Source organism: Helianthus annuus, chromosome 11 (assembly GCF_002127325.2).
Source record: "Helianthus annuus cultivar XRQ/B chromosome 11, HanXRQr2.0-SUNRISE, whole genome shotgun sequence".
NCBI lineage: Eukaryota > Viridiplantae > Streptophyta > Magnoliopsida > Asterales > Asteraceae > Helianthus > Helianthus annuus.
The window spans coordinates 123,804,096-123,829,109 of record NC_035443.2 but is presented as its reverse complement, the minus strand read 5'-3'; the positions used below and the strand labels follow the sequence as shown (position 1 = coordinate 123,829,109).

Here is a 25,014-nt window from a genome sequence, read left to right as displayed (position 1 = left end):
CGAATCGATCGGGCAGAATATCGCCTCGGTGATTATTGGTTAGAACACCGACGCATAGAGAGAAGAATAGAAGGAATGAGCAAAGAAAATGAAATCCTAGGCTCTTATTTATAGGTAGGAATTATGAGATTTCCAGGAAGTTTCCTATATACCTTCCTAGGAAGTTACCTATACATTTTCTAGGAAGCTTCCTGCCCCCATATATATCCTTTTGCACCTTCCTCACACCTTCCTCATATATATCTATTTAAATTACTTAGTTAACTAATCTTGATTAATTAATCTTACTTAACTTAATTAATCTTGCTTAACTGATTAATTAATCTTACTTAACTTAATTAATCTTAATTAATCTTTCTTAATTAATTAATTAATTAATTACTTAACTAATTAATTTATCTTAACTCTTATAATTTGCTTAGTCGATTACTTAACTTAATTATCAGATTACTTAATCTACTCAGCTAGCTTAACTGCTAAGTTTCCTTAACAACTAAGTGTACGTAATTAGTAAGTTTAATAAGTTTATTTAACTACTAAGTTTACTTAACTATTAAGTTTACTTAGCTATTAAGTTTACTTAGTTGCTAAGTATTCTAGCAGCTCCCTAATTATGAGTTTTAACTTCTAGACACCATGGAACCTGTATTAGCGTATTAACTCAATTCAACTTTGACGATAATCACGAGATCAAAACCCTCACAATGAATGACAAAGTATAGCCAGATATTGGCAGCACTTAAACATCCATCGGATCTGTTTCAATCGATCGGATAAAGTATCGTACCAGTGATTAGAGTTATTACCCTAATAACGGGCAGAGTTTCGGGGTTTAGAAGTTCTGACATTAGAATGACAGAACAAGAGAACAAGAGAAAGAAAAGAATTGAACGATTTGAAATGAAACTATCGTCCTCTATTTATAGGCTGAAATTGGAGCGCGTCGCGGCCCGCGTAAACTCGAAGGAACACATACGCGGCCCGCGTAGGCGTCTGGTCGACGCGTGTCATGCCTCGTGGCCTTCATGCTTATCCGGTGATTTTCGATCTGTCGCGGCCCGCGTAGACTACCCTTATGTCTTACGCGGCCCGCGTGAAATCCAAATTTCTTAATTTCTTGGTTTTTCATGAACATTAGGGTTTCAGGAGTCCGGGTTTCCACTTACTGAGCGTTTTAGGACATTTTTGGGCGAGTCGTTACATCAAGACCCCCACAAAGTTGACCACGGGGTCGTGCCTACTGTCACACGGGGCCGTGTGTGCATACGATATGACATTGGGCATTAATTGAAGAAAAAGAAAGAAGGGACATGGGATCGTGCCCCATGGAAATGGGGCATTATGGAGGGACTGAATTCAGCTATAACTAGAGGGGCTTGATTCACATCAACTCATTCCTTGGCAAATCACTTTTCTCTTACTTGTCACCATTCCACCACCACTCCAACACCATCATCCACCACATTCCTCCATTATCCACTTTTAGAGTGTGTGAAGTAGTCTCGGGATCCAAGATTGATCATTCTTGTCAAACAAAGGTCATGCTTGGCTAATCTCTTACATCACTTGATGAAGACAAATCTTTTATTTATTACGTTTGATTTCCAAGCTTTGACTACTTTTTATTTGGGTTCATATTAATGACTTTAATAACTAGTTTTATATATAGAAAGTTAACTTTACCCTATCATTTCTTCATGTTTTGTTGATTCACTCATTCGTGTCTTTACGGTCTATATAAAGTGCATTAACTGCCTGGAAGGGGGTTAGAAGGGTGGTTTGGGTAGGACTTCTCTTGATGCAGATAGATCAAATCGGGGGAAGTAAGAACGGCTTGAATCCCTTATAAATAAACTACTATTAAAACTTTAACTCGGCCTTGCGGGACTATATCGCTGCTGACTCAGACCAATATGGCCGAGGGTAGCGTTGCCTCCAAAATAGGGACATACCACATTTTGCATTAATAACTTACTTAGTTATTCTTCAATAATCCATCCTTGCGGGACTGTATCCCTGTTGACTTAGACTAATATGGCTGAGGGTAGTGTTGCCTCTAAAAGTGGGACATGCTACAATAACATAGATAATCTCTTAAAAAGCCTAAAGTGTGGAAATCATCAAAGTATACGTAAAGGAAGACTTAGAACCAAATGATTCTATCTTGTTTATTGTTTTAACTAACATTTTATTTTATTCTTATTTCTCTTTTTTCTTTTTAAACTTACTAACATCTTTTTTCCAATTTTTTATTAGATTAGACATCAACGACATTCCGGTATTAAAAACTCTTGTGTCATTGGATGACCTTGGTATCTTACCATCACTATGCTACACCAACGATAGGTGCACTTGCCCTAACGTGTTGTAGAGAGTGATTGTATTGTATCGTGTCTTATAAATTTAAAGCTTGATAACGAGTAAAAAGTGCTAAAAAAATATACTACAAATTATACCACACATGAAACACGTCATAAATTCAAAGGAATGTGCATTTTTTATTTTGTTTTACAATTTGAAAGAGACATATGCCTACAACTTTATACAACAATCATAAGTGTTATGTATTCGGTAGCTATTTTTGCAAAATTACAAAAATCAAAGACAAAAAAAGTTATGCAGGACAAAATTTTGTTATTTGGCCCAAGTTTTGATTGGGAGCACAAGTTAATTAGTTTATCAAACATCATAAATAATTTCCTTTATATATTTAAATCATAATTGTTTTACACGTTTCGTATTTTCTCTTTCGATGATGATACCGTCCCAAATCGAACTGTTACTAACTGAATGCGCCGCAAAACGCAGGGAATCACACTACTTTTTTGAACAGATAGACAAGAAACAATAGTCTCAAACAATTTGACTTTATCGTTACAACTGTCGAGTTATCCTTGTGATGAGTAGCTAAATGGGCATCTATACTAGCTATAATAAGAGAAAATTTGCTGATGTAAATCTGCCTACGTGTCAATTCCTAAGCTATGCCATATGTAAATGCTGATGTCATAAATCCGTTTTCAATATTTATATAATCTGATTTTAAAATCTTTTAAAATACAATTATTACAAGACAAAGTTGAGAGGGAAATTCAAATTCAAAATTCAATCCCCTCAAATTATAGTTCTGACTTTATTTTCAAAATTCAAATTATAATTTCAATCCTCTCACTCATTCTCTCTCATATCACAACTACGGTTTCTTTTTTTTTTCTCTCTCTCTCTCTCTCTCTCTGTATTCTCTTCGGATCTTTAGAGATCATATCATCAACGCTGCAAATCAAGGTTAGATCATTAATATTTTCGATTAAACACGCGGATTTCATATATCGATGGCTGTCAATCTTCGTTTAGAGTGTTTGCTGATTTGTTTTTCATTCTTCATAACCTAGGGTTTGATGATCTACTATATGTTTACTTCTCACACAAATGTCATCAACAGATTTGTATGTTCGTTTATTAGATTGTTGTTTGTATTTTCTGTGATAAATGTTCGAGTATATCGTATTTAGGGCTTCATCTTCTTCAACACGCTTCACGTACAGAAAAATTGGCGTATTATTGAAATTAAAATTTAGGGTTTCTACAGACAGAAGTAACATGAATCCGGATTCAGTGAAATTGACTCTGCAAACTTTAGCATATGGAAATGTTATGGTTGCAGCTGCTCGTGATTATTAGAAGGTATCTATCTTTAATTTCTTAACATATTGCATTAAGGTTTATAATAAATTTATGATTTTGGTTTTATTTTTAGAATTAATTGTAATACCTGTTAGGGTTTTGCTCAGTTTATGATTATGCCTGTTTGATTTTGATCAATGTTAGAACTTAGAACAGATTAAGGATGAATTATTTAGATTTTTTTTTTTGATAATTATCAATTTAATAGTTTGTATTTTTATCTTTCTTATCTACGTTATTGTTATAGGGATTATTAGCTCAAGAAAAAGCACAAGCATCATCCTCGAATAATGAGGAGGTTGATCTAGATGAGTTGATGGATGTAAGTGTTAAATTAATTATTCGTTGTACTTTGTATGTTTCTTGATCAAAAATTTCATTTTTATCTACTTAAATGACGCAGTACCCCGAGCTGGAAAAGCTACATGCGGATAGGATCGCGGCTCTTAAGGTTGTAATTTGCACTACTACAAAACAGAGCTTTAGACGGAGTGATATGGGTTTTAAGACGGTGTTTTCAACACCGTCTTAAAGCACACCGGTTTAAAATACAGTCTTATTAGACGGTGTTCAACTTGAACACCGGCTTAAACTTGATGAACACCGTCTTTTGGTGTTCAATTTGATCCCCATATTAAACTTGATGAACACCGTCTTTTGATATTATGTATAAATCGTCGCTGTTATCATGTCGTCGCAATCGTCACTATTTCCCTGTCGTCGCTGATGCTTAAAAAACGTTTTTTTTCTTGTTTTTTCAATACAAACCTGCCAATTTCCGGTTCACGACACACAAAAACTAAATAAACATAAACATAAACTAATAAGCATAAACGTAAGCATAAATGGTTGCCTTTCAAAATAACTTAAGCATAAACATCACAATCGGGGTTCGTTTTAAGTCACAATTTACAAACACGTCATAAAGCTACCTATCATATAAAATGTAATAATTGTACGTCATATCCGCTGACCATTTCAAAAGCTTTTTCCATCCATTGCCATACCTGTGATCATTGTCAAAAGTTGCTCATGGAGACAAAGTGCAAACATAGAATATATAAAAAAGACACAAAAGAAGACTAAAAAAAGAAAAACTAACCTTGATCATTGTTTGATCTTCATCAGTACCATGCAAACTATTAGCAAATGAGTAATGTTATGCATGAACAAACTCATTCATGATCAACTCATCCTGCATTTAACTGTCTTTATGAAGATCTCACTTCTAAGAGACAAACTTGGCTGCATTTCTCAATTGTAAAAAGCCTAGCATGTGCCCTTTCCATGTCATCTTCCAATAATTCCAATCTTTTCTTCTCGGTTGCAACCTGATTTAAATAAATAGCAGCGCTAACAAATTCTTTATACTTGCTCTCATGAGCAATCTTTCATATAAATAATGGTCATGCCTAAATGTTAGTTTAGACATTCCCTTTGTTTATGAAAGCCTAATTGTGCTAGTTTCTAGAGGAAATACCATAATAGGGAATACCTTTTAAAGCGAGTATCATGGAAACACGGAATACTTTTGAAATAGAATGACTTAGGAGGATTTATGCCTTTAGGTAACTTCCGACCCATTTGATATATTTCCTTTAAAAATTGTTTCCATTAGTCGTCACTTAGTTGAGTCATCTACAAAATTAAACTCATTAGCTTACACGTTATGACTGATATAAATGATAAACATCTTATATCAATGCGATTAGAAAACAAAAGATAGAAAATTTAGATCAAGATATGCGCCTTCTCGTGACACTCGTTGATGGACAATTAAGCAACATGACCATCCTTTTCATCATCTGAATTGTATGTAAGTCTTTTTGCTCCTGACCTTATTTAGATTGTCTCTCAATGGCTCTATTCTTATCCCAGTTGTGATCCACAAGCATATCATACAGACCATGCACTTTTCCCTACAAATTTAAAGAAAGACAAACCTCAAATTTTATAAAAATATCGAATCCTTAATTTTATGAACATGATAATGTTTACTGGTGCAAACCAACAATTTAGTGCATTAACAAACAACTAACACAAATTCAGAAAGCCATGAGTTAAGTATGAAATAAATTTTGAGATTTTAATAATTAAATGAAAACGTACAATTTAACAACATTTAGTTGCAAAGAATATAATGAAATATGCTAACAGTGGTCCTAACCTACCAGAGTTAGGGGATAGAAACAATTTTACGTTTGCTTGCTGTTGAATCACATCAATGTGTATACGATAACAAAGATTAAAATTGACCTCAGAGGGAGAAGTAACAAAAAATGCCCTCTATCTCAGGGTCGAATGGATCTTCATGCGTGTTACTCCAACTACATCCTTTCTTGTTGTCATGTTCCCCCTAATAAATTAGTTAAAGTGAGATCATATTATCATAATACACTAACGTATCAGAATCAACCAACAAATTTATGAGCAATTTTAGCAATTTGGTTAATACTGATATGTTGGTTTCAATCAGAAGGGATGACACATTACCGTGATGTGACGTGAGGGCGGTGATTGGTAATTGCTAATATTACTGAGAGGAGGCCGCTGGAATGGTGAAGACGGTGTCGAGGGTGGTGGTTCCATTCCGGCTCAATCCGAGAGAGTGAACAACGATGATGATAAGTCAAATAGCAGTTACAAACCAAGCTATCTATAATATATATAATAACTGGAGGTTTATACCCAAAAAAAATGATCGAATCTTACATCCTTTGATCGGAACATCCGGGTTATGACTGAAGCCTAAGACGCAGCCGCTCACCACCCATATACCGACATCCACCTACGGATTCACCCTAACACCGACGCCCCGAGTTACAGCTATCGCTGCTATTGTCTCTCGTCGGAAAGGCGGCGCTGCTGCCTTCTATCCACGACGTCGCAGGCCTGTTCGAAGTCACCACCAACAACCACCCATCGCCAAACGCCGCAACTAGTTGGTACCATACCACACGCTACTGCTCCGCCCCTACCACAACCATACACCACCGCCTCTGCCCTTCAATTTGACGCGAAACTCCCCCATAAGCCACCTTTACCGCCTGATATTATAGTTGTGGCCCTGCCACGCGTCCAACGTACTTCCGCCGCCGCCGTCAGATGTTCGCCGGCAAGTTTGAGGTGAGGGGTGAGGGGTGTTTGACTGGTCGGAGATGAACCCAGCAGAACAAGATGATCGGAGCATGGCTCTGCCGGTTATTACGGCCGCCGGAGCGTAATCAGAGGGAAGGAGATGTCTTGTTTGAGGGTTTGATTTTGTGAAAATTGTTGAGTCTAGATCTGTGAAAATTCTTAAGTTCCTTTTTTTATGTTTTCTTGAATATTTTAATCAAAGTTCATGATATTTATACGACGGTGTTCAACATAACACCGTCTAAAGATTGCATAAAATAGTATAAGACGGTGTTAAAGCATTAGACGGGGTTTTTTTGAATTTTCTTGAATATTTTAATCAAAACAGCATGATGGTCATATGGATATTGATTTTAAGACGGTGTTATTGCTTTAACACCGTCTAAAATAAAACTTCAACACCGTCTAATACTCCATTTTGTAGTAGTGTTGACTCTTTCTTAAAATCATGACAACCCGTTAGGGAAAACTCATGGGCCCTAAAATTGTGAATATCGATGGAAATTAAAAATAGTGTTGTTTATGTTTTGATCTTTGATTGCAAAAGAGAGAAGCTGAGAAGAGACAATCTTTGACTAAAAAAGGAAACGGGGAGTACAGAGAGATAACCGAAGGAGACTTTTTGGGTGAAGCCACCAATAGCAAAAAGGTGATTTGTCACTTCTATCATCGCGAGTTCTATCGCTGCAAGTAAGTATATCTTACTGTTTTATAAAATTACCAAAATAATCATATTCGATCTTGGATATGTCCTAGAAGTTGTCACACAATAAAAATTTCTTGAACAAGCAAAGGTTTTAGAAGATGGAATGTATAGAGCTATTAATATTTACTTAAAAGTAAGTATTCTTCTTCTTTCTAAGCTCAACAATCTGTATATATATTTAATATTTAGTGATGATATATAACAGGCACATCCAATGTTAAGTGACATGGAAAGAAAAAAGGTTTGCAGCTTGATGGATTGCCAAAAGCTTTCACGTTGGCATGAAGATAGAAGACATTCTATATCTTGATCTGCATACTTGGCATGAAGATTGCAACCATTGGTAATTTTTCTTTTTAACTTTTTTTTTCAATTAATTCCATGGCTTTGATATGTTTGTGTGAAATATCTATGTAAAGTTTGTTCTATCACTATAGTTGTATAAGATATATTATAGGGCTGATTTGAAATGGAATGAAGCTGCTAATCTGTTGTTGGGCACTTGGCCTAATTTAAATTGTGGGTTAATACTATCGCACTATGTATACTTTTTAATACAATTGGAAAAAAAACCGGGTGTTTCAAATTTCAAATTTTGAATTCATTTTATTATCCCAAGACACCATATATCTGTGCACAGGGATAGAGGAGATTCAAACCCACCACCCTCTTTCCCTTTCTTCTTTCTCTCTTTCCGATCCATCACCAAATCCCTTTCTCTCTCTAAAAATTTGTTCCGATCTCATCTAAAAATTTGTTCCGATCTCATCTGTTTCTATCTTCAGTGTCCATTATTGTTGGTGGTAGATTTTGTGGATCTGAATAATTGTATCCAGAAATGTTGTTTTTGTTTTTGTTGAATTATGAGAGGTTGATTCTTTAAATTGAGAGAAATATATTTTCCAACCATTTACGACATAAAGCATTTGTTGAAGTTCTGTAACAGTCTTGATGAAGTTCTGTAACAGTCTTTATGGAGGATTTAACAAGCTTGTGGAACTGTTGGAAGTGGAAAGAATAGGGATTTGTCATCAAGCTGGTTCGGACAGTTTGCTTACATATATTTTAATTTATTATTTGATAATCAATTCTGTTAGAGGCTTTGAATTTTTGCAGTTTTTTTAATAATTTGTGTTTAAATTATTTGTGAATCGATGTGCTGAATATTTTTGTTGATTTTTTGTAGTTTGGATATGATGAGTTCGTAGGCGGCATTGCAATTCTCCATCGTCGTCGACAAAAACAACGAGGAATCAAAGCGACGATGGTTGTGTTTTTCATTTAAGTACAAACAAAGGTAAAGATCTGACCTAGACCTCCTGCTCGCTCTTTGTTTAGTAGTTAGATGAGATATATGTTGCAGTAGTTAGATGAGATTAAGTATTTAGATTAGAGTATAATGCCCTATCTGTGTAACATAGAAGTAAAATTAGGTTAAAGGAAGAGTTATAGGCATTTTAATTTATTATTTGATAATCAGTTTTGTTATAGGCTTTGAATTTTTGATGTTTTTTTAATGATTTGTGTTTAAATTATTTGTGAATCGACGTGCTGAATATTTTTGTTGATTTTTTGTAGTTTGGAGAGGCTGAGTTCGTAGGCGGCATTGCGATTCTCCATCGTCGTCGACAAAAACAACGAGAAATCAAAGCGACGATGGTTGTGTTTTTCATTTAAGCACAAACAAAGGTAAAGATCTGACCTAGACCTCCTGCTCGCTCTTTGTTCAGTAGTTAGATGAGATATATGTTGCAATAGTTAGATGAGATTAAGTATTTAGATTAGAGTATAATGCCCTATCTGTGTAACATAGAAGTAAAATTAGGTTAAAGGAAGAGTAATAGGCATTTTAATTTATTATTTGATAATCAATTCTGTTATAGGCTTTGAATTTTTGCAGTTTTTTAATGATTTATGTTAAAATTATTTGTGAATCGACGTGCTGAATATTTTTGTTGATTTTTTGTAGTTTGGAGAGGCTGAGTTCGTAGGCGGCTTTGCGATTAAGGTTATCAAATATATGGATCATGGTCCTTAATCACTCACCAGAGCAGTTGAGCTTACATGTACTTCAGAAGCTATCGCTAAAGCCGAGCAGCTGATTAACCTTGTCCTTGCCGAGGTATATATAAAGTCAAGTTTTTTTCTTTACTATTTTGTTTGTAACTTTCAAATATTAACTGTTTCTTGTAGTAAAGCTGTTGGTATAGAGGCTGGTATCTCTATCTTTCTCTGAATTTTTATGGCTGGTATCTCTATCTTTCTCTGAATTATTATCTGTTCAAAACTTCTGTTCTAAACATTTGTTCAAGACATATGTTCAAAACAACTGTTCAAAACATCTGTTCTACACATATGTTCTAAACGTCTGTTCAAAACTTCTGTTCAAAACATCTGTTCTAAACATCTGTTCAAGACATCTGTTCAAAACATCTGTTCTAAACATCCGTTCTAAACGTCTGTTCAAAACTTCTGTTCTAGGAGGGTGAGTCAGGGCCTAAGATCAGGCCGAAAGGCGTAGTCGATGGACAACAGGTAACATCTGTTCTAAACATTTGTTCAAGACATCTGTTCAAAACATCTGTTCTAAACATCTGTTCTAAACGTCTGTTCAAAACTTCTGTTCTAAACATCTGTTCTAAACATTTGTTCAAGACATCTGTTCAAAACATCTGTTCTAAACATCTGTTCTAAACGTCTGTTCAAAACATCTGTACTAAACATCTGTTCTAAACAACTGCTCAGCATTTTTTAGTTATGGTAAGTGCTCAGCTAATATCACTTTGGTAGAAGAACCTAGCATTAGCAGCTCCACTGGGACTACGACATTGACAGCTCTACTTTTAGGAAGGTACATTCTTTTTCTTATATTCTCGGTTCATTTGTTGTGTGCGCAATGTGGTTATCAAACAGGTTGATCAATTGGTCAGACAAGTTTTAAAAACCAGATGACACTATAATCACTTTTAAGATGCAACACCTAACACCCCATAAATGCTTTGTTTATGTGCAGGCTTCTTGTGGTAGCGAATGCTGGAGACTGTCGAGCCGTATCCGTTTGGTATGTTTTTGCGTAACGTCATGTCAGGCCAAATCCTAAAATAATCTTAAGAGTACTGAATTAAATTAGAAAAAAAGGAAAAAACATTTTTGGACAAACAAAATATTCGGAAAAAGGATGTCGAATACGTATGCGTATTATGAAGAAAAGAGTAGTAGGTAATGTCTCTGCCCATACTGGTACCATGGTATGTATGCGACTCATCTAAACTGATCACGTATTCATCTCATGCTTATGAGGCAATACATGGTAAGTTCAGTACTTATTGGTGTATTTAAAATGTTAAAACCATAAGGAATATGAATATAATTCGCTACAAACAGCTAAAATTTGTTACATTTTGGTGTAGTTAACCCTTTTTTACCACTTCTGTTTATATGTGTGGCAGGTGTTCACACATTCCACATTAGTTTTGGAGCAGTTCTGATGCAAACAAAGTAATTGAGCTGGACCGCTAGAATCAAAAGGTATATCTGCACAAAGGGTGAGTAGCTCTTTAAATAACTCTAATTTAATTTCTTATTTTATTAAAGAGGTACAGATAATAAGAGCTAAAACTGGTTCACATCAGTGGATTCATCATAAGCAGCTGTTTGCATTAGACTTTCCCCTTGAAAGTGGTTATAACATCTGATGCCCCTCATCCACTGTTTGTATACTACAACTGCTGTCCATTAAGTACTGCTTATGTACAACAACTGCTGAAGACAAAGTGCTGCTATTTAATCTACTGCCCTAAGTCAAGTGCTGCTAAAGACCATTTCCTTACCCCTAACTACTGTTGTGCTCAAACATCTGTTTTCTAAATATTGTCCACTGCTGAAAGTCAACCCCTGTTCTCTTATATTCTTGATAAGCACTGTTGTTCAAAATCAGTGTTATATCCACTGATAAAGCTATCCACTTATAGTTAAAATGATCCATTGTTTTCACTTTAAAACAGTGGTTTGTGGAGAAAACAGATGTTTGAAACCACTGTTGGGTTAAAACAGTGGTTTGAAAACAGGTAGGAATGGAATGTCACCCAGCGTTAGAAGTTAATCCTATATTCGAAACATGATGTCTTGATTATTCATTAGTTTTTTTTTCTTTTTTATAATTTTTAGAGTTTTTTATAAGCGTGTCGTTAAGTTCAATTCATTAGTTTTGCATTTGATTTTAAATTATTACGCTTGCAGTCATATTATTTAGGGCTTTGAGTAATTTTGGGCATTAGATACTCATGAATGTGTCAACTCCTAAGGTATGTCACATGTTAATGTTGATGTCATTATTCCCTTTTGTATATTTATAAATCTATCTTCTATATTATATTAATTATAAATCTATCTTCTATATTATATTAATATAGATAGAGATATAATTTGAATTTTGAAATTTGAAATTTAAAATAGAGAATAGAGAAGGGCTTAATAAATGCCAGGGAATTAAACCGCCCTCTTTTCTTCTCTATCTCTCTCTCACTAAAAAACCTATCTCAAATCATTTCACATTCATTTCGATCTCTTTGCAGGCGGATAGGTGGCTTTGGGAGGTATGAAAAACAGAATTGATAAATTTAGGGAAAATGTGATTGAAAGATGATAACGCAATAATGGAGGATCTAATTCTACAGCTTTGGTAAATTTAGGTGTGTTTTCAAATAATGCTCCCTAGATGTTTGAAGACCGACAAATGTCCAACGAAGCAGCACTGTGGACATTTGTCATTCTTTGTTGGTTTTCAAAACATCTATGAACCATTATTTGAGAACACCCTTGCATTTATCGAAGTTGTAGAATTAGATCCTCTACTGTTGGGTTATCATCTTTCAAAATCATTTTCCTTAAATTTATCGATTTTGTTTTTCATGCAGGGATATAATCTGCTTTTTAGTATTTGATTTGGCCGATGACCCATGTTCAAGGATGCTTTATGTTTCAGACTATACGAAGATTGCCTCTTGGTTATCATGATGTTAAATATTAAATTAATATGGTCTCATTTGTTAATAAGCTTATAATACTAACACATACTTTTTTTAACATTGTTTTATAGGTGTGTTATTATTCATGTTCAAGATAACCTCTTTCGTGTTCATGTGAGCAAGAAGAGAGGAAGACACAAAGGATGGGTCAAAACGGTTCAGATGATACAGGTTCACGTAATAAGAAGAAACTCTTTGTTGCGGAAGTGGTTATCTTAAACATGAGTAATAACACACCTATCTTCTACCTCCATTGCAAGTAAGGTTCTTTGAATCATTTTGGCTCTTTTCTTAAGTCTTTGAGGGAGTTTACACCCTTTCATTATGTAAGGCAATTCAGTATGTATTTGAAACATGAAACGTTGATTGCAGGCATTGCTGTTTTCGACAACAACTTGCGATAACAAATCTGAGGCGTTTAGTATATTGTGTTTTGATCAAGTGAATGAAACTCTGTTGAGAGTGTGAGGGTTTGTTATAATAACCTCCCTTTTACCCTTTGATCTTCTGATCATTTATGAGTTGATCATTTTTTATAATCAATTTTCAAATAAACTGTCTTTAACATACTATTTTATAGAGATATATAACTAAACGCAAACAATTTAAACCATTGTTCGGTTAAAATACTGTTGTTAATGATATGTTTTGAAACCACTTTTGGGTTAACACTGTTTGAAACTACTGTTGATTTAAGGACAGTGTTTGAAACTAATGTTTTAAGCCAAAAGTGTTTTCAAAACAGTGTTTTAACAACACTAAGTATAATTCACCAATCTATCATTGTTTGTATCTTCAATGATCACACAACTTGAATCGTCAAATCATAACATTGAGAGCAACCCATTAACAAATATTACAAACTGTATGCTGTATAAAGTTTTCTTATAACTATTAATCATTCATTGAATGTTGATTTATCTATTGTAACTGATGAAATGAGGACATCTTCCGGAAGAGTTGCTTATTACTGAAAAAGTTGATCCAGTTGGTTCTTTCATATCATTCACATAACCTGATATTTAAGGAGAGTTGTTGATGAAAGTTGTATTGGCATTATTAATATTTTTATAACAAATTATTAAAGCCTAAATTGTATATTAAATGTAAAGTTTTAATACATACAATACAGAGACAAAACGTCATACCAACTTCGTAGACTTGACGGAACTTGCAGACTCGATAACAAAAGACTGTAACATACAATACAGAGACAAAACGTCACACCACCACAAGCAATTGTGGATCTTTACTGACGGGTGCACTTCGGAAGGTAGCAGATATGAATGAATATAACCCCAGTGTAGCTAATTACATATCTGCCACTTGGGTTATATTCATTCATATGAATGAATATAACACCAGTGTAGCTCTTCGATTTTCCTTGAAATTCCAGAGCTCGGTAATTACATATCTGCCACTGGGGTTGTATTCATTCATATGCAATTGATCGTTTTGATCAATCACTTCCTTATGTGCACCGTACTATCTTCTAGGAGGTTGTCAAGTGTTCTCGCCTTCGTAGTTGGTGTTTTGCGTATCTTTACATCCACAGCCATTCTATACAAAAGTTTCACAAAAAAACATCACAAACAAACCTGAACAAAGCAAAACAAATCAACCCTCTGTTTTTTCAAAACAAAACAAACAAACATAACAAAGCAGAACAAAAACAAAACAAACAAACAGAACAAAACAGAACCAAAACAGAACAAAAACAGAACAAACAAACCTGAAAACTAAAATCAAATACCCAAATCAACCCATTCACAAATAAGTGATTATCATCATCATGCGGCATTCAGATTATCAAAGAACTGATTATCAAAAACTGATTATCAAATAACTGATTATCAAAAACTGATTATCAAAACCTGATTCACAAATAACTAATTATCATCATCATCATCATGCGGCATTCAGATTATCATTATCAAAAATTGAAACCTAAATACCCAAATCAACCCTCTGTTTTTTCAAAAAAAACATTCACAAAAAACTGATTATCATCATCATCATGCGGCATTCAGATTATCATTATCAAAAACTAAAACAAAATACCCAAATCAACCCTCTGTTTTTTACAAAAACATCACAAATATCAAATATATATATAGATAAGATGATGATTCAAACCTCTGTTTTCAAGATGAAGATGGATGAAGATAATGAAGCTGGATGAAGATGATGAAGATCTGTGTTGAATGTTGAGAGTTGAGAGAGATATTTGGAGATTTTTGGAGAAGTGTGACGATGATAATGATCGATGATGATGTTAGTCATTTCATACAACTTATAACAGTCAAGTTGCATTTTTGGAGAAGTGTGATGATGACAAGGAGATTAAACTAAAAAATAATTATCCATAAGAAATTAAACTAAATAATATTTAGTAGGAGGATTATATATAAATTAATTAGAAAAGATTAAACTAAAATAATACTTATCTATAAAACATGGGCTAATATAGTATGAATAGAACTAAAGACCAAAATTTAAATGATATATTATAATCTGATGTAAATCTGCCTATGTTACGGGTATTAAGGGAATATTAAGGGATATTAAGGGATAAGGGTATTAAGGACATTTCATACATGTCTTTAACTAATCTAATCCATATTTGATAGAAGGGTTTTAACGGGCCTACAAAATCTAATCCATTAGTAAGCTTAATTGGATCAAATATAAGGGGCTTTATTGAACTGTTTAATAACATTTGGTTATTTGAATTAGGTCAGGCTTTAATTATTAGACAATATAAAATTAGGTCATGCTTTCAGTTTAGACAAGAAATTTTGAGTTAGTTAGCTAATTTCTATATCAAACATGAACTAAATATAAACAAGAGAAAAATGCCCGGATAATCCCTGTGGTTTCGCCTTTTTTCACCTATAGTCCCCAACTTTCTAAAACTACCTGAATAGTCCCCAAGTTTTCATTTTTTGTTCACGGATAGTCCCTGGGTCTAACTTCAATCACTTTTCTCTGTTAAAATGATGTGAAATAACAAAAATATCCTTTTCTTAAAAGGCGAAACCACAGGGACCATCAGGGCATCTGATTCATTTTTATTTATAAAACCCCACCACCACACTTCATCTTCAACCTCCACCCACCATCACCCTCCTCCACCCTCCACCATCAACCCGAGCCTGAACCGAACCGAGTTGCACCAAGACCTAAACTGAACCGAATCACCACTCAAGCCGGAGTCACCACCACTGCAACGAATCGAACAAAAATGACTAAAATGAAACTGACCGGAGACTGAACCGAGTAAACTCAAAACTAAAACCTGAACCAAGACTAACCTGCACCGGAATCACTTGTCAGAAACTGAACCGAGACTCGAACTGGAACCGAACATTGAATCTGATCGGAGTAGAAACTGAACCTAGTATCAAACCGAGACACGAGCCGAGACTCTAAACCTGGACCGACGAGACCCTGAGTTGAACTAGATGAAACCAAAACTTGAAGCCCGTATGAACCAAAGCCGCCGTGAGCGGCACTGCTGTTGCCGGAACGCCACCACCGTCTACCATCGTCGTCTCCATCGACCACCGCTATCGACACCACCTGTAAATCACGTAAGGAACCAGAAAAGGGGTGGATCCAAAAGGATCTAATGAAAAATGAGATGAAGAAGATGATGAGTTCAGATGTTACCGGAGTGAACCTGTTGAAACGCGGCTGCCGGAGCTGAAAGTGTCATCCCCGCAGCTCGAATCGGAAAACCGACGCTGGAAAAGGTCTCGGGAGGTTCGGTTTAAGGGGGTACACCCTGGTTCCACCATGAAAAACGGCCGGAAAACCCTGGTTCCACCGTGAGTCGCCGAACTTTTGCCGGAATTGGAGAGGGAGAGAGAGAGGGTGATGGTGGAGGGTGGAGGAGGGTGATGGTGGGTGGAGGTTGAAGATGAAGTGTGGTGGTGGGGTTTTATAAATAAAAAGAGAAAAATGCTCGGATAGTCCCTGTGGTTTGGCCTTTTAAGAAAAGGGTATTTTTGTCATTTCACATCATTTTAACAGAGAAAAGTAACTGAAGTTAGACCCAGTGACTATCCGGGAACAAAAAATGAAAACTCGGGGACTATTCAGATAGTTTTAGAAAGTTGGGGACTATAGGTGAAAAAAGGCGAAACCACAGGGACTATCCGGTCATTTTTCTCTATAAACAATTTAAATGATGTATTATAATCTATTTCGATGGTTATTAAAACTACCCGTGTGGTCACACATACTGTCTTCAACATTACTTTATAAAGATATAGAAATAAAGACCAAAATTTAAATGATATATTATAATCTGTTTTTTAGTATATGATTTTGATCATTACTAAACCTACCCGTGTGATTACACGGGTACTACACTTGGTACTTTCTTATGTGTTGGTCCATGTAGGGCTCCACACAAACCATTTCTTTTAAAAAAAAATCTATACTATATAATAAAAGAAACTTATTTTGGGACACTTGTCATTCTCTCATTTAATTGATTAAAATTATTATAATATTAATAATAATAATAATATTTAATCTAAATTAATACAAATTTTTATTACTAATAATATTTAATCAAATCTAAAATCTAATCTAATACAAATTTTTATTATTTTTAATCAAATCTAATAATAATTAATACGGATAACTTTCAAATAATTAAAAAAAATCCACCTAACATCACAAATGTTTCTGTTAAATTCGATTAATTAATTTGGTCAACAATCACTATTATCTTTATCATTCGGTACGGTTAACCGATTTATCATCATACAATCTCCCACCTATTCAATCATATGATTTTTCAATCTTATATTAACTAAATAAATAAAGATTAATATTCAGTCTTATCCTACTTTAAATATAAAAAATCCGTTCAGATTAATATTCAATCTTATCCTAATTTAAATATAAAAAAATCCGTTAGTTTTGTTAAATATATTTTTTTATTATTTGGTATATAAAATCATATTTATTCAACCCATGTAATACACGGGGGTTTTTAAAAATATAACTTTTTTTTATTATTTGGTAAACAATATTACATTTATTCAACTCGTGTAATACAATGGTTTTAAAGATATATTTTTTATTATTTGGTATATAATATTACATTTATTCAACCCGTACAATACATATAGTTCTTATAGATATAACTTATTTTATTATTTAATATATAAAAATATATTTCTTTAACCCGTGTAATAAAGGAGGCTTTTAAAAAAATAATGTTTTATTATTTGGTATATATAAAATTCATTTATTCAACCCGTGTAATACACGGGGTTATAACCTAGTAATAAAATAAAATAAAAACCCTTTTATAAAGAAAAAACAATTTTTTATATTATATTATATTATAATTATATTATAATTATATATAAAGTTGAAATTATTAAACTACTATTATTTCTGAAGTTATCATTTTATTCAAAGTTCAAACACAACATCACTACCATTGTTCACCATGTGAAACCAAGTTGCACCACCGCCCATCATCATTGCTATCCACATCTAACTACATAATTCCTTACCACTATTGCCATCATCTTTCAGCTTTATCTCATCTTTTAGACGATGGGGTGTGGGTCGGGGAATGGGTGCGGGGTGTTGAGGTGGCCCTCATCCCTGACGGGAACACCACCCCTCTCGTGAACCTTCAGTACGCACGGGGAAAACTTCCAGATCCTCCCTATGAACCCCTCTCTCTCTCTTAATATTATTGGATGGGGATGGATGGGGAAATCATTTTTTTTACGGGGAAGAGGAAGAAGAAGAAAGTGATGAGATTGAGGTGATGTGAAGGTGGGGAAATGGGACCATAATCGATATACCCCATAGTCTTATCTCTAAGAATTGTAGAAAAATAACCAAGAACATAATCATAATCACTTTTTCCTTTAATTACTCACATTAATCATCTTCAAATCAAGATCTAAAGATTAAAAGCAAAATCGAATCGTCTACATCATTGTCTCATTGCTCATCATCGTCACATAGCACGTATCTCACAATCGTTCTTCATCACTATCTTGAAGAACGATAGAAAAATCAAATCAAAAGTGTAAGTTAAAATCCTTGATCGTTAACTTTTCAGCTCAAAATTCACAAATATATACTAATATGAATCACATTTAATCATATATTATTAACAATGTTGTTATAAATCATATTTTTCACATATACAACTATTTCTGATTATAAAACCATCTTATCATCAAATTAGCATATACTTGAACTAGCATAAAAACAAAACTAGTACAATAATGGAAAGTATCTACTTAACTATGGTGTTTATGGAAAATGATATGGTTTTGGTCAAGTGGTAACATGTATATTTTTTTTTTTTACCAAAACGCTACAGGCGAAAGCATGCTTGATGCACACTCGGACCGTGGATCAATCGTCTCCTATAGAAGATTTTCAAAAGTAATATCTTGCCTCTTTAATTACAATATAACCCCATACTTGAACCAACTTCTGTAGCACTCAATCTTTCAACTTTCGTACACGTTTATAACTGACCTCTAACTCTTGGGAACACTTTTCTTATTAGAAGAAATGCCATAGAATAGGAAGAGAAGAAATTGCTTGTGAGGCAAACACTTAAGTGTATTTACGAGTGACGCCTTTTTAGAGAGAAGTTATTGTTGATTCGTATCACGAGTGAAAAAAAGTCTATGGTGATATTTACGGTAGTGTAATTTCTATGTGATATACACATTTATTCAAACAAGTTAATATTTTTTACCAAAGGGGTGTTGATCCATTAGTAAAAATAAAGTCTTTATTTAAAACGTAATTAGAGAAAATAAGGTTTTAGGTTTAAGTCTCACAGATGACACGGGATTGCCGTTAAAAGAAAAAAAAGGTTAATAATATCTAATGTGATATACACATATTCTAAGAAAGACGACACTGGAAACATTTTTCTATTTTATAACTAAATGTAATGTAATGTGAATTAACTAACTTTCTTTGAGTCACTACATATAAGATTCTATCCTTTTCAATTTCACTTTTATTTTACTTAATTTTCGTAACATTTTTAAGAAATTTAAATGAAAAATATATCATGAATATAAATGTTTATTGAAGAAAAGTAACTTTGAAATGTAAATTCGGCATTACCCTATTATAAGATAAAATTTGGCTGCAGATGAACCAAATGAACAAGACTAAAGCCTTGTACGTGTATTTTGTTAAGAAATATTTGTGTTCACGAACAATTCATGAACACTTAACGAACGAGATTTTTTGTTCGTGTTCGTTTGTTAAAAAATGAAGTTGTTCGTGTTCGTTTGTGTTTGTTAATTTTAGACAACGAATGAAAAAAAAAAAACGTTCATGAACACAAATGAGCACAAACTAATGTTCATGAACACAAATGGAAACAAAAGAACACAAACAACCGTTTATGAACTGAATATACAATGCACTGACACTAATGATGTGTTCCCGAGTTTCATTTAACGAAGGAAAAGAAAGGATTTGGAAGGATGTGAAAAAAGTCGTGTTCCTGAATTTTTTTAAGAAAAGAAATGGAGAGAAAAAGAAGGAAAACTTATGTCTTTTGCCTTCATTTTAAATCCTTCCAAATTGGAAAGATTTGGAAGGAAAATGTTTTTTATACATAAAATTCTTACTTTTCTTTTCATTTTCTTCGAACTCGGTAACACGTTAGCTAATTAAAATTTTCTTTTCTACTCTTCTTTTTCTTTTCTTTTCTTTTCTTTCGTTTATTAAACTCGGGAACACGGCATAAATACATATTTTTTGTTGGATTTTGAAGTGTATAAATAATAAATAAAAAATAAAAACATTAATGAACTATCGAACACAAACGAACACGTTATTGAACGTTCAAGAACATAAATGAACGAACGCGACCTATGTTAATGTTCGTTCATTTAGTTAAACGAATGAAATTCTTGTTCGTGTTCGTTTGTTTAATAAACGAACGAACACAAACGAACTTTTTGCTTAACGGTTCACGAACTGTTCGCCAAACATTTGATTAGTTTACAGCCTAGATAAAATGATTGTTGAAGTCGCATTAATCATTCCAAATATACATATACATAACACCTTTTTTAATTTACAATTAGTGCATCATTGATTAATTGTTCAAATAAGGAGTAATCAGAAAATAATTTAGAATTAATCAGAAAATCAGGTGACGTAAAATTAAGCCCAATAGTTTCAAATATGGTCACTGTCTTGCAAAGAGTAAATTAAATTATTATGATTTATGTAATTTTTAATTAACCAACCATTTGTTGTACAAAAGAGCACCACACAATGCAAGCAAGACCAGGACATGTAAATCGATTCTATTACGTTAACCAACGAGGGGCTAGTTTACTTAGTACTTAGTATGAGCACATGTCTTTTAAATTAGAGGTCAGGTTAAAATTCGAGCAAAAGAGTAGTTTAGTGTTACATAAAGCATAAATTAAATGCATAATGTAACAATTAACTTTAACTCATGATTGTTAATGATGAACTCTAATCAATCCTAACCCTTGATTCAATTAATCAACAATCAAAATTTGTTCTTACTGATTTTAGATAATATAAGGTTTGTACCTGATCTTAACTCGTATAAAACATGATATCGATGTTTAAAAGTTAGAACTATATTAAGATTTAAATGATTTGTTTCGGTTAATTTCAGTTAACTAATAGTACAAAAAAATACCCGTTAACCGACTTTCAGTTAATTCGCTTTCAGTTAATTTCGGTTCGGTTTTATCAGTTTTCGAATCAGTTTTAATTAACGGTTCAGTTATCACTCACACTTATAGACATCAACTTCGTCCTTCTCGCTCGTCTCACTTCCACTTCTGTGCAAAGACATACATACATGGCTTAAGGGTTGGACACGTCTCCTTGATATTCAGTAAAGGACCCTTTCTGAACCCACTACTCCCACCAACAAAACCTTTAAGACCACTTTTAGTTACTCCAACCAACAAAAACCTTTGTAGACCACTTTTATTTTTTATTTTTTGAACGGAAGACCACTTTTAGTTGAAGTAAAATCTACAATATTCAATTCCTTTTATAATGTGACATCCCATCATTGTCTTAACGTCCATGTCATCAATTCCTAATAACTTGTTTTGCCACATCTGTTGTTACAGAGGTGTAGAAATTGTTTTTTTTTTTTTTTTTAAAACCAGTTCCAGTTATTAACCGAACCGGTTTTTTTATCGCAAACAAAAACCGTTTTTTTTTTTATAATCAGTTTCGATTACTAACCGGTTTTTTTTACTCAAAACAATAATCGGTCCAACTCGTTAGTGTCGGTTTTAACCGGTTTATTCCAAATAACTGGTTTTACCGGTTTAAACCGGTTTTTATAACCGGTTTCGAAGATAAATATCCCTAACCGGTCTACCACCGGCGGTTCGGTTCGGTTCTAAAACCAGTTATTAAAAAACCGGTTAAAAAAATGGTTTCGGTTTTTTTCCCGATTTCGGTCCTAAAACCGATTTTTTTGTACACCTCTACATCTGCATAGCTAATAGTTAAACAATATATCAATAACAGAAATAAAAATACTGTAAAATCTGCATAGCTAATAGTTAAACAACATATCAATAATAGAAATAAAAATACTGTAAAAAGTAAAAACCACACAAGTATAGACGCATACATATTGTCCTTGGATGTTATACTATACATTAATTTGTTCATCTAAGACTCTGTCTTCTTCTGGTGAATGCAAATTGTGGAAAACTAAAGAGCACCCACGTAGGTGACGGAGGGAAGATGAAACGTGAAGCGTAGTATTAAGTTGAGGTGACGGAATATGATTGGATTATATGTTATTTAATATTTAAAAAGAAAAATAAATAACTCTAGCAACCGCGATCTGGATCAATGTGACGATGTTCCTTTATTTTGCCCAGCTGATGTAGCTCATGTTTGCGCCGCTACACTTTTACACCCGGTTAGCCTAACCGCATAGATATAATCTGCTTTTTTCCGTCTTTTGCTAGCGATTTACTAAGAGGGCGTTTGGTTCATGGAATGATTTAGAATTGGAATTGGAATTTGTATAGGAATTAGAATTTGAAGGAATTAGATTTGAAATTAGAAATTGTTGAAATTGGAATCTCAGTTCCATTTTTGTTGTGTTTGATTGTCAAATGAATTGGAATCCATCACCCCGGCACCCACAACCACCAGTTCGGGTCGAAACGGTACGGGTCGAAACCGTTCGCGTCGAAACGGTATGGGTCGAAACCGTTCGCGTCGAAACGGTACGGGTCGAAACGGTTCGGATCGAAACCAGTATGGGTCGAAACGGTTCAGATCGAAACCAGTATGGGTCGAAACGGTTCGGACCGAAACGGTACGAGTTGAAACGGTGCGGGTCGAAACGGTCGAAAATTCTAATGAATTTATTTTAATTCCTCACATATAGGAAGAATTTTGAATTCATTTAGTTGCAGGAATTTGAAGGAATCCATGCCTAATTCCAATTCTAATTCTATTGTCAACCGAACATCTTAGGAGATAGAATTCTTGCGAACAGAACGCCCCTAATTTGTTACCCATTTTCATTGTTCAAAAAGGAATTTACATTCTCACCTACGACATAATTACACAATAATATTCCGATAATCAGTGAAATTTTGATAAGTTTCTTTTAAAAATAGTAATCAACAAAATAATATGAAAAACACAAAGATTGAAAAGTAACACAAACGAGCACTAATAGTTATTTATCATTGTCATCACAATAATATGATGTACCAATTAACATCAAAATTAAAAATCATACATATATGTGTGTTGTGTATATACAATCCAAATCGATCCAAACTTATCAGTATACAAATCACTTTAACGGACGGAATTGCAATTGCAAACGCTACAAATCCAGAACCCTAACCCTAGAACACCAACCATACCGTAACACAGACGGTGAAATCCGCATAAATCTTTTCTCAACAAAGCTTAAATCATAAACCTCCGGCACCGTCAATTCAACGAGCGGAACTGCATAGCATACAATCCAAAACCCTAGAACACGCGTACCGCACAGCCGGATAAATCCGACTGGTGTGTACGGATGACTCCCGCAACAAATCTTCCATAGCGGCAACCAACAGATTGAAGTTACGTACAGGAGGTATGAGTAGAATCAACGGTGCTGCTGAGAATCCAACTGCGAAGAACAGGTGAAGCATTTTTCAGAAGGTTTTTTGGGGGTTTCTGAAGAAATTGGGTCGGTTTTTATGGTTGTTGATGAAATTTGTAGTGGTCCTTGAGGTTTGCGGTGCTGGTGAAATGGTCCACGTAGTGTGTGACGTGGCGGTATTTTTTATTTGGTGATTGGAGTATGGCAACGGAGCCTACTTTTTAGCCCCTTGCTTTATAGGTTTCTAGGTTGATGTTTTTTTTCTAGATTTAAACCAGGATACCGGATTTTACTGACGGTACGAAACTTATACCGTTTCACTTATTTATCGGGATGTTTCTTATCGGATTTGCATCCAGCACCGGTAATACCAGTATAACCGGCCGGTATTTACCGGTTTTTAAAACATTGGATTTAATTTAACTAGTACTCGCCGAGCGAGCAAGTGGTGCTGTGGCGGGTACACGACCTTGAGTGACTGAAATTGACATAGCAGAATAGTTATTGAATTGAAGCAACAGTAGGCATAGTTCACTAATTCATGGAATTTGATTACATAGAATTAAACATACAGCAGTGAAATATAAATTGAGATAAAACTAGATGGGAAAAGAAGAACAGAGAACTGATTAACAATTTGCATAATAAGTTCTTACGATCCCACCTACAGCTCCTTATAATCCAACGATGGTTCTTTCACAAACCCTTTTAACTTGTTGGGCCTTAGCTAACTCTTGACTGGGCTGATTAATTGGGCTTGTTGTAATGGTCTGCATATCCACCGTGATTAAGTCCATAACATTCACAACTAGAGGTGCAAAAAAAACCGTACCCGGAACCGGTTTTTTTAATACCCGGGTATTCTATACCTGAAACCGGAACCGACCCTATCCGCAAGGTATAGATAGGGTATGCATTTTTATCTCCATGTCTGGAACCGGAACCGATTATACCTGATTAATACCCGAAACCAAACAAGAACCGGAACCAGAACCGATTATACCCGATACATGATTCTAATATCTTTCTTTTAAATTTATGGTAGTGCATTTATTTTAATTTTTTTTTATTATACAATGTATATTTAATAATAATAAACAAAAAATACGAGAAAATAAGGTAATAAAAACGCAATAAAGTATTAAAAAATATGAAAATATAGAACTAAAAAAACTTGGTGTTAGGATATATGAAGGGGTAAGGTCCCAAAAACCTCGCTTCGAGTACTTGGGACCACACCACAATCTCACCCTTCTAACCCTCTTTAAACCTTGCGCGGACGCGCACTGGTCCTACAA

The 25,014-nt window shown here is 34.2% G+C and overlaps 2 long non-coding RNA genes across 7 annotated transcripts; one reads left to right on the top strand and one right to left on the bottom strand.

The window, feature by feature from the left end:
• Positions 1-3,162: 3,162 nt before the first annotated feature.
• On the top strand, positions 3,163-13,018 carry LOC110890416. Of its 6 annotated transcripts, none has more exons than XR_004873128.1 (14): positions 3,163-3,285; positions 3,513-3,684; positions 3,932-4,006; positions 4,088-4,135; positions 7,370-7,871; positions 8,497-8,567; positions 8,715-8,825; positions 9,107-9,217; positions 9,498-9,650; positions 9,722-10,379; positions 10,542-10,589; positions 10,978-11,832; positions 12,103-12,814; positions 12,928-13,016. It is a non-coding gene; the product is annotated as an uncharacterized LOC110890416 (long non-coding RNA). The 6 variants fall into 6 exon arrangements; XR_004873125.1 differs by having other exon boundaries at positions 3,169-3,684; positions 12,103-12,123; positions 12,445-12,814; positions 12,928-13,018; XR_004873127.1 differs by having other exon boundaries at positions 3,169-3,285; positions 3,393-3,684.
• On the bottom strand, positions 4,521-7,016 carry LOC110890417. Its single transcript, XR_002564485.2, has 6 exons — positions 6,178-7,016; positions 5,941-6,040; positions 5,522-5,603; positions 5,180-5,322; positions 4,787-5,015; positions 4,521-4,691 (listed from the first exon to the last, which is right to left on the bottom strand). It is a non-coding gene; the product is annotated as an uncharacterized LOC110890417 (long non-coding RNA).
• Positions 13,019-25,014: the final 11,996 nt, after the last annotated feature.